Raw genomic sequence first — 14,184 nt, 5'->3', positions numbered from 1 at the left:
ATGATAACTGTATATATCATAAACTTATTGGGGATCTTATCTGAAATAATGTATATAAAGCACCTGGCACAATTACTGGCGCATATACAATTTTAATAAATGAAAAAGCAACATCACTTTCCTGACTAACATAAAATGTTTCTGAGGAATAGGTTTTACTTTGTGCTTTACTCCATTTGCAAATCCTTTCCGTCCTCTGATTGTGTAACCACATGGATACAAAATAGCTACTGAAGAGCACAGGAATGTCCCATTGGCTTGCAAGTGGGCGCCTTCATTTCTTATGCAACAGAAGAACAATGTAAAAATGGGTGATGTTGAGAACGGCAAGAAGATTTTTGTTCAAAAGTGTGCCCAGTGCCAAGCTGTGGAAAAGGGAGGCAAGCATAAGACTGGGCCAAATCTTCATGTTTACCTAGGAGAAAGGTCAGGCCCCTGGATTTCCTTACATGGATGCCAACAAGAATAAAGCCATCATATGGGGAAAGGCCTACTAATGGAGTATTTGGAGAATCCCAAGAAGTATATCCCTGGAGCAAAAATGATCTCCACTGGCACTAAGAAGACAGGGGAAAGAGCAGATCTGATACCTTATCTCAAAAAAGCTACGAAGGAGTAATGGTTGGCCATTGCCTTATTTATTACAAAACAAAAATGTCTCATGACTTTTTTTTTTTATGTGTACCATATTTAAATTGATCACATACACCAGAATTCAGTTCTTGAATGCCTGATAGAATATTTCGTTTGGACAGTCCTGATTTAAATAAGATTGGCTTGTGGTTAAATGACTGTGATCAGCTTTTTGAACATTGATAGTAAATTTGGTTCAGCAAGTGCTGTTACTGTTTTTGCCTTCTAAAAATATGATTGGAATTGATTAATCATGTTCAGCTTTTCACAGAGATGGTAAATGCCATCTCTAAACTTATAGGAGATTGGTTTTATATTTAGATTTATACAGCTGGCTATATTAATATATTTAAATACTGAGGAAATCCCTTCACTGTCTCAGAACAAGACTCAGCTGTATTTCCAAGTTGTGCTTGTTAGCCTGTTATAAGCAAGAGCTGAAGATAAGCTGGCAGTGTCCACTTTATATTTTGGTTTTAACAGTGCCAATTTAATTAACATTCCCTTTATCTAAAATGTTGCCTTTTGCTTAATTAAAGGCATTTTAGTGTGGTTTATGTACAATGTGAAATAAAAAATATACATTTAACCCTTCTCAAGACAAATAGTTACAAAAAGGTAAATGAACTTCTTGAACATAAGCTTTTCACAAACTATCCTCCAAATTGGTCTGAAGATGTGTCTTCCAAGGCTAACAGGGATGCAGGCTTAGGGGTTCAGCTGCACCTTCTGGATTCTCCTGCAATAGGTTCAAGTAAATGAGGTTTGATTCGCATTTCTGGGCCTTTTATTCCTGTGCCAATAGACTGATTTTGTATATTAGAAGGAGTTATTATGGCCAGTATCTGAGTTAATGGACAACTGATGATGTCTTATCCTGGGGTCCCTTTGTCACTTTGTCACACTGAAGCACAGAACTGTCTATAGTAATTTTCAAATACAGTGAAGGTGCACACAAAAAATTGTTTGACACTGTGTTCAAGGTAAGTCAGAAGTTCATTTAGTTCCCTTAATCATATTTTCAATCCACAAAAACATGCTGACCAACCTTTGTGACGTCATCATCATGCTCAAACAGAGCAAATGAAATAGAAAACTAACAAATACAGACTTCCTTCAGTGAGCATGAGTCACAGAGAGAAGCATTTTTATACCCCTCATATCAACTGATCCTAAAAATATTGGTCCCCTTTTAGAGATTAGAAAATTAAGTCTGACAAGCGAGGGCCTTACCTATGACCACACGCAAGAGTACAAAGGCATGATCCCAGCCCTGGAAGAAATTCTTGCCTGGAGACTAATAAATATTACAGGAGTCTTTAAAAAGGATCAGTTTGTATGAAGAATAGACTCAATCTCCAGAAGGTCAACTCTCAAGGTCCACTGACGACAATCACAAAACAACCAGCAGCCGACCAATCCCCACTACCTCAGCATGCACCCCGCTGTACCCTCCACCTTTGCAACAAGCTTGCCTGTACCAGGAGGAAAGGTCAGCCCAATATTTATGATTCTTTGGCAGTCTTGCTCTCCAAAGGCCTCCACATGTTGCCATTTAGAGAGCTTTCTTTCCATTTCCCTCCTTCTTGGTGTTCCTTGTTCTGTTAGTGGTATTGACTTTGACTTGCTAGAGTGACCGATTTCCAACATTCTCTTAAAAATTTCTGCTTTGAGTGTAAAAATCATCCCTTTCACCCCATTCCTTTCACCCTATTACTTTCACCCCAGCACAAGCTGACTGCCTGGCATCCAGCCTCACCTCCTTCACATCACTCTTTGATCCCACTCTTCACTGTTCACCATAGCAATGTAAATGCTATCTGACTTCTTGCTCATCCCATGCCTTTTCTGGAATCTGGACTATTCATGTTGTTCTTCTTGGGAGACCCTTTCTTTGTCATCTAGCCACTGCCTCTACATGTTTCTTCCTGAACATCCCCAACAGAAGTTCTTCCCCAACAGAAGCTTACTGTATTGAATGCTTTCCTTTTGTCCTTATAAGATACTTGGTGCTTATCTTCACCACAGAAATGCTGACATCAAGCTACAATGATCTATCTCTCTGTCTCTACTTCTTCTATATTCTGAATTCCTTGACAATAAGAATGATATCTATTACATCTATCTATCTATCTATCTATCTGTTATTCCCCTGATTCCTAGCATAATGTATAGAATTAAATACTACTAGCTATGGTTCAGCTCAGTGTTTGTGAAATGACTTGGACTTCTACATCAATGGATGTGATTTATTTTAATTGTTATGTATTGGGAAAAATATCTTTTATCCATGTCTTATTATGTTGTCTATTTTTTATTTAGTAATGATGATAATTTCCTTTTTAATAAATATATAAAATTATTAATATTAAGCTCTCTAAAGCAGAAATTTTGGTAAGGTCTGTGAGAGACACATTTTAGAGCAAAGAGTCCATTTAGAAGCTTGTAGCATCCTGTATCAAGAGCTCTGCTTTGCTCAGAAACAGCCTGCTTCCAAGAAAGGGTAGGGCAGATATCTGGAGGATTGCAACAAAATAAAATTTTAAATTAGATTTGAGCTCAGGTCCCTTCAGCTGGAAGTGGAAATTATAGCGTTGACACAGGGCATGGTCACTCAGTGATCTGAGTCATGAATCAGCACACCACTGAGCTTGCACTGGTTTTAGATCCTCTGTGGAAGCAAGGTTTAGGAGATTCCAGTTAAGTATGGGGGCACATTGCAACTGCCCCTCTTCTTTCAAGTCAGAGGTGGTCTTTATATTAGGGGGCATGCAAAATCTTAGATCAAAATTTGACTAATATTCTTCATTTTCCCATGAAGAAAAAGTCAAATATGGGAGTCCCACAAAATTCTTTGGGAAAAAAAGCCTTTGGGAGAAAAGCTGAAGCTGAATGTGAGCCTAAAGAAGCTTCAAACTGCATGCCCATTGCATCATGTGCACCGAGGCCCACCTCCCTTGTCACCATCAAACCAAAGACCAGGGCACGTCGCCTGGTGGGCTGGAGCAATTCCACGGGAGTAGGTTCAAGTGCAAAGAGGAATAACCTCTCTTGCGGAACCCAGAAGAGCACACGCAACAGCGAACTGCAGGGAAAATGGTGTGGGGAGGAAGTTAGGGACACTGGAGAGCCACAGGTGAGGGGGATGGAATATTTGTTCCTGCAAAAGGGACAGGCATGGTCCACAAACTGCACTACTCTCCTGTCACAACTTTGAGGATTCCAGGTGCTGTGGATTTTACTTACAAAAGTGGAAAGCATTCCAAGGTCAACTTGGTGTCTCAGTTGGTTAAGCATTTGCCTTGGGCTCAGGTTGTGATCCCAGAGTGTCAAGATGGGTCCTGGATAGGGCTTCCATCTGAATGGGGAGCCTCTTCTGCTTCTGACCCTCCCCCCTCTCATGCCTCCTCTCTCTCAATCTCTCTCTCTCAAAAAAATAAATAAATAAATAAATAAAAACCTGTAAAAAGAAAGAAAAGGATTCCATAAAACTTCCAGAGAATTGTTTTCAGCTTCTTCAAGCCCACATCCCACAGTCTTCTTCACCAGCCTGATGAGATGCTGACGTGTGCCAGACATGAAACATTCACTCCCAGGCTTGCTTGCTCCATGCTTGTAAGGCCTCCAATTTAAGAGCTTAATCTTCTCTTCAGAATTACTAATATCACAGAAATGGGTGTGATTCAACCACTTATGTCATAAATCATCCTATGTTTTATTTATGACCAATTCCAAAGAACTTCCTAACTTTTAACATATTCAGCTCTTGAAGCCTGATATAAAAGGGACAGTTAAGGGAAGACCCCATTTCCCTAGTCAGTCATAGGTGTGTTGTCTTGCAGAGTCCCCAAAGAGTTCTTCCCTCATGCCAGATGTCACCTTTTTGTCCCCCTCCCACAAGAAACACCTGCTGAGTATTTTCAATTGTTGAGCACGCATTTCTGGGCTAGAGGACTCTCTGTAATCCAACCAAAATACCCTAAATTATCTTGCTACAACCACACCCTAGGGAAGAGGAAACACCAAGGTTCTCTGGAATCTCTTTTGCCTTCAGGATAAAGCTCTTTAGCAGAACCACTCACTCTGTGACTCCTAGTACTATTCCAGTGTCATGCTTTTGTGGCTGTCTGAATACAGACCTATTTCCCAAATCTTTCAGGTCAAGTTCTCGGAAGCATGCGGCCGTCCTCGTACTGTTTCTCCCATTTAGTATTTCCTCTTCCCCCTCACCTCCATCCACATTCACCTGGGTAAGAAGATGTGTTCTCAAAGATTCAGTTCTGAACTTAATCTCTGAGAAGGACTTTTCATGGCTTTCCACTGCCATTGCTCAGTTTGAGGTGAAACGGACCATAAAATTTACAATTTCCTTTTTTTTTTTTTTTTAATTTACCATTTCCAATTGCATGTTGGATTTCTCTTTCTCTGCCATTAACAAGTTAACAGTATGAAGTAAGCCTTGATATAATCTCAACAAGTAGGGTTTTGCATTGCTTGCGAAATGGTGGATTCTCAGTAAATCACTGGTTAATGGAAAAACACGTCTAAGCATTCATAGCCACCGCTGATGGCCCTGAGACTTCTCCCACACAGGGTTCCAACATGCTTAAGCTATGGGCCTAGAGTTGTGAAAAACAAAACAAAGCACTTGCCTCAGTGTCCAACAAGCAGCGCAAAGGCAATCATTTATCATAGAATATCTGTCTCAATCACCTCATTCTTATTGTACTTCAGAGAGAATTCATGATGCGATTTTCTGACTCCAGGATAAATATACTAACATATTCCTAGACATACAGAAAATAAACCTTAATGAAAGTCAAACATCCAGAAACGGCCTTTGGTTGACCCCTAGCTGGCAGACCAGGCCAGAGGAGCAGTGCGACGTGGCCTGGAAGCCAAAGGGCCGTTATGTTCTTTCCCTCCGAGTGAAAGGTACACAAATAGAATTTCAATTTGCCTTCTCCTCCTTAAAAGGTAGTTCTTTCTCTCCCTTTGTAATTGGAGGTAATGAATATAAGCCCCTCTTTTTCTTTCTAGAGGGACTAAAGTCATCTTTCTTACCTTTGTGAATTACTCTATCCCAGCCAGGGTTTGAGGTAGGCCCACCGGGGCCCTTAGAATTTATGACTTCTGAGTCTGGCCGAAGAGATTCAAATTATTCCCTTGGAGGCTTTGGTGCTGGCTGAGTCTGTCTCTGCTTTCAGCTGCTTGGGTTCCTAGCCTTCCAGGGGGCTCCGAGCTTCAGAGCTCCAAGGCTGTTGGCTGGTGAGACTGTCCCTCCCCGCCCCCATTCAAGACTGCTATCCAGAGAGGTCTGACAATTAAAAACAGGCCCTTTTGGTTTTTTTCTATGCTTCCCCCCCACCCCCATCAGTTTCAAATGATTTTAAAATATCAAATTTGCCAGGCATGCAATGCGGTAAGAATGAATCAGTGATCAGATGGAGACATTTTAATGGAGTTTTCACTAAAATGCCCAGAGTGATTTTTGAAGTAATAGCCTAGACCAGCCAAATTGTTTAATTCTGTCTTGGCAAGTCAACACCTTTGTAAGAAGTTTCTAAAAGTCATCAGGATATAAAATGTACACTTATCCTAACTTGTGCACTCTGCCGGTAACCATCACCTTCAGCAATGACTGAACACAATAGAATAACCAAGTGTCTTGAATACTGACAATGGTGTGAAATGGCAGATCTTATTCCTTCGTTGGGCTGTTGTTGTTGTTTTAAATTCACCACTGTAACTGTAGCTCTGGGAACAGTGTCAGGCAGACTCAGTACACCCTGAGTTAATAAAAAAAATATTTAATTTAGCAGATAAGAAAACTGAGATTCACTGTCTTGCTGCTAACACCTCAATTCCATTAGGGATGTTACAATTTACCTGCTAGGTCTCACCAGCTGTGAACACGTATATGTACACATGTACACACACACACACACAGGCAGTAAAACCAAAAGCCAGCTTCAAAACCAGATCAGAGCAGAGACACTGACCTTACATCTCCATTGATATCAATTCTGTTCCATTAGCACAGCTTGAGATGAAGCATAACTGATAGCCATGTTATTAATTACATACAATTTGACCAACAAAAATACTCCAATTTGTGTTCCCCAAACTGGTTAAGAAATCAAAAGGTTGTGGGGAGGAGTCAAGATGGCGGAGAAGTAGCAGGCTGAGACTACTTCAGATAGCAGGAGATCCACTAGATAGCTTATCTAAAGATTGCAAACACCTGCAAATCCATCGGCAGATCGAAGAGAAGAAGAACAGCAATTCTAGAAACAGAAAAACAACCACTTTCTGAAAGGTAGGACTGGCGGAGAAGTGAATCCAAAGTGATGGGAAGATAGACCCCGGGGGGAGGGGCTGGCTCCCGGCAAGCGGAGGAGCAACGGAGCACAAAATCAGGACCTTTAAAAGTCTGTTCTGCTGAGGGACATCGCTCCAGAGGCTAAAACAGGGTGAAGCCCACGCGGGGTCAGGGTGGCCTCAGGTCTCGCAGGGTCACAGAAGGATCGGGGGTGTCTGAGTGTCGCAGAGCTTATAGGTATTAGAACGGGAAAGCCGGCTACAGAGACAGAGATGACAGTAAGCTCACAGCTCGGGGGTACCTTGAACCAGCCACAGGCTTGGTGAGCTTGGAGCGCGCTGGAGGTCAGGCAGACACAGTTACTGGGCACTGTTCTCTGAAGGCGCCCTGAGGGGTGGGGCCCCGGCTCTCGAATCCTCTGGACCAGAGACCAGGAGGTCGCCATTTGTATTCCCATCCTCCGGAACTCTACGGAAAGCGCTCAGGGAACTAAAGCTCCTGAAAGCAAACCCCAGCAGATTACTCAGTTCGGGCCCCTGGTAAGGGAGGTACAATTCCGCCTGGGGCAAAGACATTTGAGAATCACTACAACAGGTCCCTCTCCCAGAAGATCAACAAGAAATCCAGCCAGGACCAAGTTCACCTACCAAGGAGTACAGTTTCAATACCAAGGAGAGCAGCAGAATTCCAGAGGAGGAGAAAGCAAAGCATGGAACTCATGCCTTTCTCCCTATGATTTTTTAGTCTTGCAGTTAATTTAATTTTTTTTCTTTTTCATTTTTTTTCTCTTCTTCTGCTAAAATTTTTTTTAACTTTTACCCTTTTCTTTTTTAATGCCTTTTAACCAGTTTATCTAATATATATATATTTTTTCTTTTTTATACTTTTCTTTATTCGTTTTCTTTTTTTAAATTCTTTTCTTTCTTTCTTTTTTTTTTTTTTTTCCCTTTCTTTCTTTCTGAATTTCTTTTTATCCTCTTTCTCCCAGCTCAGGATTTGGGATCTCTTCTGATTTGGTTAAAGCATATTTTCCTGGGGTCTTTGCCACCCTTTTAGTATTTTACTTGCTCCTTCATATATTCTTATCTGGACAAAATGACAAAGTGGAAAAATTCACCACAAAAAAAAAGAACAAGAGGCAGTACCGAAGGCTAGGGACCTAATCAATACAGACATCGGTAATATGTCAGATCTAGAGTTCAGAATGACAATTCTCAAGGTTCTAGCCAGGCTCGAAAAAGGCATGGAAGATATTAGAGAAACCCTCTTGGGAGATATAAAAGCCCTTTCTGGAAAAAATAAAAGAACTAAAATCTAAACAAGTTGAAATCAAAAAAGCTAAAATAAGGTGCAATAAAAAATGGAGGCTCTCACTGCTAGGATAAATGAGGCAGAAGAAAGAATTAGCGATATAGAAGACCAAATAACAGAGAATAAAGAAGCTGAGCAAAAGAGGGACAAACAAATACTGGACCACGAGGGGAGAATTCGAGAGATAAGTGACACCATAAGACAAAGAACATTAGAATAATTGGGATTCAGAAGAAGAAAGAGAGAGGGGAGCAGAAGGTATACTGGAGAGAATTGTTGGGGAGAATTTCCCCAATATGGCAAAGGGAACGAGCATCAAAATTCAGGAGATTCAGAGAATGCCCCTCAAAATCAATAAGAATAGGCCCACACCCCGTCACCTAATAGAAAATTTACAAGCCTTAGAGACAAAGAGAAAATCCTAAAAGCAGCCCGGGAAAAGAAGTCTGTAACATACAATGGTAAAAATATTAGATTGGCAGCAGACTTTCCCACAGAGACCTGGCAGGCCAGAAAGAACTGGCATGTTATATTCAGAGCACTAAATGAGAAAAACATGCAGCCAAGAATACTATATCCAGTTAGGATATCATTGAAAATAGAAGGAGAGATTAAAAGCTTCCAGGACGAACAAAAACTGAAAGAATTTGCAAACACCAAACCAGCTCTACAGGAAATATTGAAAGGGGTCCTCTAAGCAAAGAGAGAGCCTACAAGTGGTATATCAGAAAGGAACAGAGACAATAAACAGTAACAGTCACCTTACAGACAATACAATGGCACTGAATTTATATCTCTCAATAGTTACCCTGAATGTTAATGGGCTAAATTCCCTAATCAGAAGACACAGGGTATCAGAATGAATAAAAAAAACAAAACCCATCTACATGTTGCCTACAAGAAACACATTTTAAGCCCGAAGACACCTCCAGATTTAAACTGAGGGGGTGGAAAACAATTTACCATGCTAATGGACATCAGAAGAAAGCAGGAGTGGCCATCCTTATATCATATCAATTATATTTTAAGCCAAAGACTATAATAAGAGATGAGGAAGGACACTATATCATACTCAAAGGGTCTGTCCAACAAGAAGATCTAACAATTTTAAATGTCTATAGTTGGCTGGGAGCAGCCAACTATATAAACCAATTAATAACAAAATCAAAGTATCACATCAACAATAATACAATAATACTAGGGGACTTTAGCATTCCCCTCACTGAAATAGACAGTTCATCCAAGCAAAAGATCAACAAGGAAATAAAAACCTTAAATGACACACTGGACCAGATGGACATCACAGATATATTCAGAACATTTCATCCCAAAGCAACAGAATATACATTCTTCTCTAGTGCACATGGAACATTCTCCAGAATAGATCACATCCTCAGTCCTAAATCAGGACTCAACCAGTATCAAAAGATTGGGATCATTCCCTGCATATTTTCAGACCACAGTGCTCTGAAGCTAGAACTCAACCACAAGAGGAAGTTTGGAAAGAACCCAAATACTTGGAGACTAAACAGCATTCTTCTAAAGAATGAATGGGTCAACCAGGAAATTAAAGAAGAATTGAAAAAAATCATGGAAACAAATGATAATGAAAACACAATGGTTCAAAATCTGTGGAACACAACAAAGGCAGTCCTGAGAGGAAAATATATAGTGGTACAAGCTTTTCTCAAGAAACAAGAAAGGTCTCAGGTACACTACCTAACCCTACACCTAAAGGAGCTGGAGAAAGAACAAGAAAGAAACCCTAAACCCAGCAGGAGAAGAGAAATCATAAAGATCAGAACAGAAATCAATGAAATAGAAACCAAATAAACAATAGAACAAATCAATGAAACTAGGAGCTGGTTCTTTGAAAGAATTAATAAAATTGATAACCCCCTGGCCAGGCTTATCAAGAAGAAAAGAGAAAGGACCCAAATAAATAAAATCATGAATGAAAGAGGAGAGATCACAACTAACACCAAAGAAATACAAACAATTATAAGAACATACTATGAGCAACTCTACGCCAACAAATTTGACAATCTGGAAGAAATGGATGCATTCCTAGAAAAATATAAATTACCACAACTGAACCAGGAAGAAATAGAAAGCCTGAACAGACCCATAACCAGTAAGGAGATTGAAACAGTCATTAAAAATCTCCAAACAAAAGCCCAGGGCCAGACGGCTTCCCGGGGGAATTCTACCAAACATTTAAAGAAGAACTAATTCTTATTCTCCTGAAACTGTTCCAAAAAATAGAAATGGAAGGAAAACTTCAAAACTCATTTTATGAGGCCAGCATCACTTTGATCCCAAAACCAGATAAGGATCCAATCAAAAAAGAGAGCTATAGACCAATATCCTAGATAAACACAGATGCGAAAATTCTCACCAAAATACTAGCCAATAGGATTCAACAGTACATTAAAAGGATTATTCACCATGATCAAGTGGGATTTATTCCCAGGCTGCAAGCTTGGTTCAACATCCGTAAATCAATCAATGTAATACAACACATCAATAAAAGAAAGAGCAAGAACCATATGATACTCTCAATAGATGCTGAAAAAGCATCTGACAAAGTACAGCATCCCTTCCTGATCAAAACTCTTCAAAGTGTAGGGATAGAGGGCACATACCTCAATATCTTCAAAGCCATCTATGAAAAACCCACCGCAAATATCATTCTCAATAGAGAAAAACTGAAAGCTTTTCCGCTAAGGTCAGGAACACGGCAGGGATGTCCATTATTATCACTGCTATTCAACATAGTACTAGAAGTCCTAGCCTCAGCAATCAGACAACAAAAGGAAATTAAAGGCATCCAAATCGGCAAAGAAGAAGTCAAACTATCACTCTTCACAGATGAGATGATACTATATGTGGAAAACCCAAAAGACTCCACTCCACAACTGCTAGAACTTGTACAGGAATTCAGTAAAGTGTCAGGATATAAAATCAATGCACAGAAATCAGTTGCATTTCTCTACACCAACAACAAGACAGAAGAAAGAGAATTTAAGGAGTCAATCCCATTTACAATTGCACCCAAAACCATAAGATACCTAGAAATAAACCTAACCAAAGAGGCTAAGAATCTATACTCAGAAAACGATAAAGTACTCATGAAAGAAATTGAGGAAGACACAAAGAAATGGAAAAATGTTCCATGCTCCTGGATTAGAAGAACAAATATTTTGAAAATGTCTATGCTACCTAAAACAATTTACAGATTTAATGCAATTCCTATCAAAGTACCATCCATCTTTTTCAAAGAAATGGAACAAATAATCCTAAAATTTATATGGAACCAGAAAAGACCTCGAATAGCCAAAGGAATATTGAAAAAGAAAGCCAAAGTTGGTGGCATCACAATTCCGGACTTCAAGCTCTATTACAAAGCGGTCATCATCAAGACAGCATGGTACTGGCACAAAAACAGACACATAGATCAATGGAACAGAATAGAGAGCCCAGAAATAGACCCTCAACTCTATGGTCAACTAATTTTCCACAAAGCAGGAAAGAATGTCCAATGGAAAAAACCTCTCCAATAAATGGTATTGGGAAAATTGGACAGCCACATGCAGAAAGATGAAATTGGACCATTTTCTTATACCACACATGAAAATAGACTCAAAATGGATGAAGGACCTCAATGTGAGAAAGGAATCCATCAAAATCCTTGAGGAGAACACAGGCAGCAACCTCTTCGACCTCAACCGCAGCAACATCTTCCTAGGAACATCGCCAAAGGCAAGGGAAGCAAGGGAAAAAATGAACTATTGGGATTTTATCAAGATCAAAAGCTTTTGCACAGCAAAGGAAACAGTTAACAAAACCAAAAGACCACTGACAGAATGGGAGAAGATATTTTCAAATGACATATCAGATAAAGGGCTAGTGTCCAAAATCTATAAAGATTTTAGCAAACTCAACACCCAAAGAACAAATAATCCAATCAAGAAGTGGTCAGAGGACATGAACAGACATTTCTGCGAAGAAGACATCCAGATGGCCAACAGACACATGAAAAAGTGCTCCATATCACTCGGCATCAGGGAGATACAAATCAAAACCACAATGAGATATCACCTCACACCAGTCAGAATGGCTAAAATTAAGAAGTCAGGAAATGACAGATGCTGGTGAGGATGCGGAGAAAGGGGAACCCTCCTACACTCTTGGTGGGAATGCAAGCTGGTGCAACTATTCTGGAAAACAACTTGGAGGTTCCTCAAAATTTTGAAAATAGAACTATCCTATGACCCAGCAATTGCACTACTGGGTATTTACCCTAAAGATACAAACGTAGTGATCCAAAGGGGCATGTGCACCTGAATGTTTATAGCAGCAATGTCCACAATAGCCAAACTATGGAAAGAACCTAGATGTCCATCAACAGATAAATGGATCCAGAAGATGTGGTATATATATACAATGGAATACTATGCAGCCATCAAAAGAAATGAAATCTTGCCATTTTCGACAACGTGGATGGAACTAGAGCGTATCATGCTTAGCGAAATAAGTCAAGCGGAGAAAGACAACTATCATATAATCTCCCTGATATGAGGAAGTGGTGATGCAACATGGGGGCTTAAGTGGGTAGGAGAAGAATAAATGAAACAAGATGGGATTGGGAGGGAGACAAACCATAAGTGACTATTAATCTCACAAAACAAACTGAGGGTTGCTGGGGGGAGGGGGGTTGGTTGAAGGGGGTGTGGTTATGGACATTGAGGAGGTATGTGCTTTGGTGAGTGCTGTGAAGTGTGTAAACCTGGCGATTCACAGACCTGTACCCCTGGGGATAAAAATATATTATATGTTTATAAAAAATTTAAAAAAAATTTAAAAAAAAGAAGTGAATTTTGAATAAAAAAAAATAAAATCCTGCAAATGTTCTTAAATTTATCTCTAAGTGTTTGTGGTTTTGAAAGTTATTATAAATGGTGTATTTAAAAAAGAAAAGAAATCAAAAGGTTATTATCCTCTATTTGTTTTCTTTTTAATTTTGTGAAATTTAAAATATACAGACAAGCACCCTGAAAAACACGTTCTATGTGCCTATATCATTTGTGTCACAAAATGTTAACCATCCACTATGTTTACAATTTTTTTAACTAAAATATACATCTTTATATTTATCCCTGCTGAATTTCAAGTGTTTGTTCCCATATTTTTAGCCCGTCATGATATTTTTGAATATCAATATATTAAATATATATTTAATATATTAAATATCTATTATATAGATATATTAAATATCTATCTGCCTCTGTATTTCATGTGAATGTCATAAGCATTCATGAAATGTCCTCCACCAGTTGTGATTGGTATGCCAGAACAGCACAGAGTCCTGTGGTTTATCACCAGGACACACCTTCCCATTAAAAAGTGAAACACTCCTTGGGTATGACGGTTTTGAGATCTGTAATTCCATGTATTTGCTTTACCAGCAGCCAACCTTTCTTTACCACCTCCCGAATACTGTTTAGAGTCATCATTGGAAGTCAAAGGAAATTGTTAAACTTTATGCAGAATTTTGTTTAACGCCTTCTTATCTATTTCTAATTTTTTGCCCCCAATCTGTAGGTCTGGATTAATGTTATGTATTCTGTATGTAGAAGCAGTGTCTTCAGAAACGTGTTTCTTTCCCAGCCCTCCTCTGAACAAGCCTCAATTTCACTATCCATTGAATGAGAGTAGTAGTACTCATCAATGTGAAAATAAATCATACATGTTAAGAGTGCAGAAAAGAGTCCAGTCATGCTAGTGCTCAATCCACACCAATATTTGCTGACCCTCTCCTTTGCTCCCAGCAATTCCATGGGCCGTATGAACCCTTAATTATAGATCTCATCTGCAGAGCCATCCGTTGACCCAAACATCATAATTGTAAGCATTCA

General features: G+C 39.4%; 1 pseudogene; it reads left to right on the top strand.

Moving 5' to 3' along the window:
- Positions 1-307: 307 nt before the first annotated feature.
- On the top strand, positions 308-619 carry LOC122901877 (annotated as a pseudogene).
- The last annotated feature ends 13,565 nt before the right edge of the window (positions 620-14,184 follow it).

Source organism: Neovison vison, chromosome 3 (assembly GCF_020171115.1).
Source record: "Neovison vison isolate M4711 chromosome 3, ASM_NN_V1, whole genome shotgun sequence".
Lineage (NCBI taxonomy): Eukaryota > Metazoa > Chordata > Mammalia > Carnivora > Mustelidae > Neogale > Neogale vison.
Note: the sequence above shows the minus strand (reverse complement) of the source record. Positions and strands in the feature narration are given on the sequence as shown.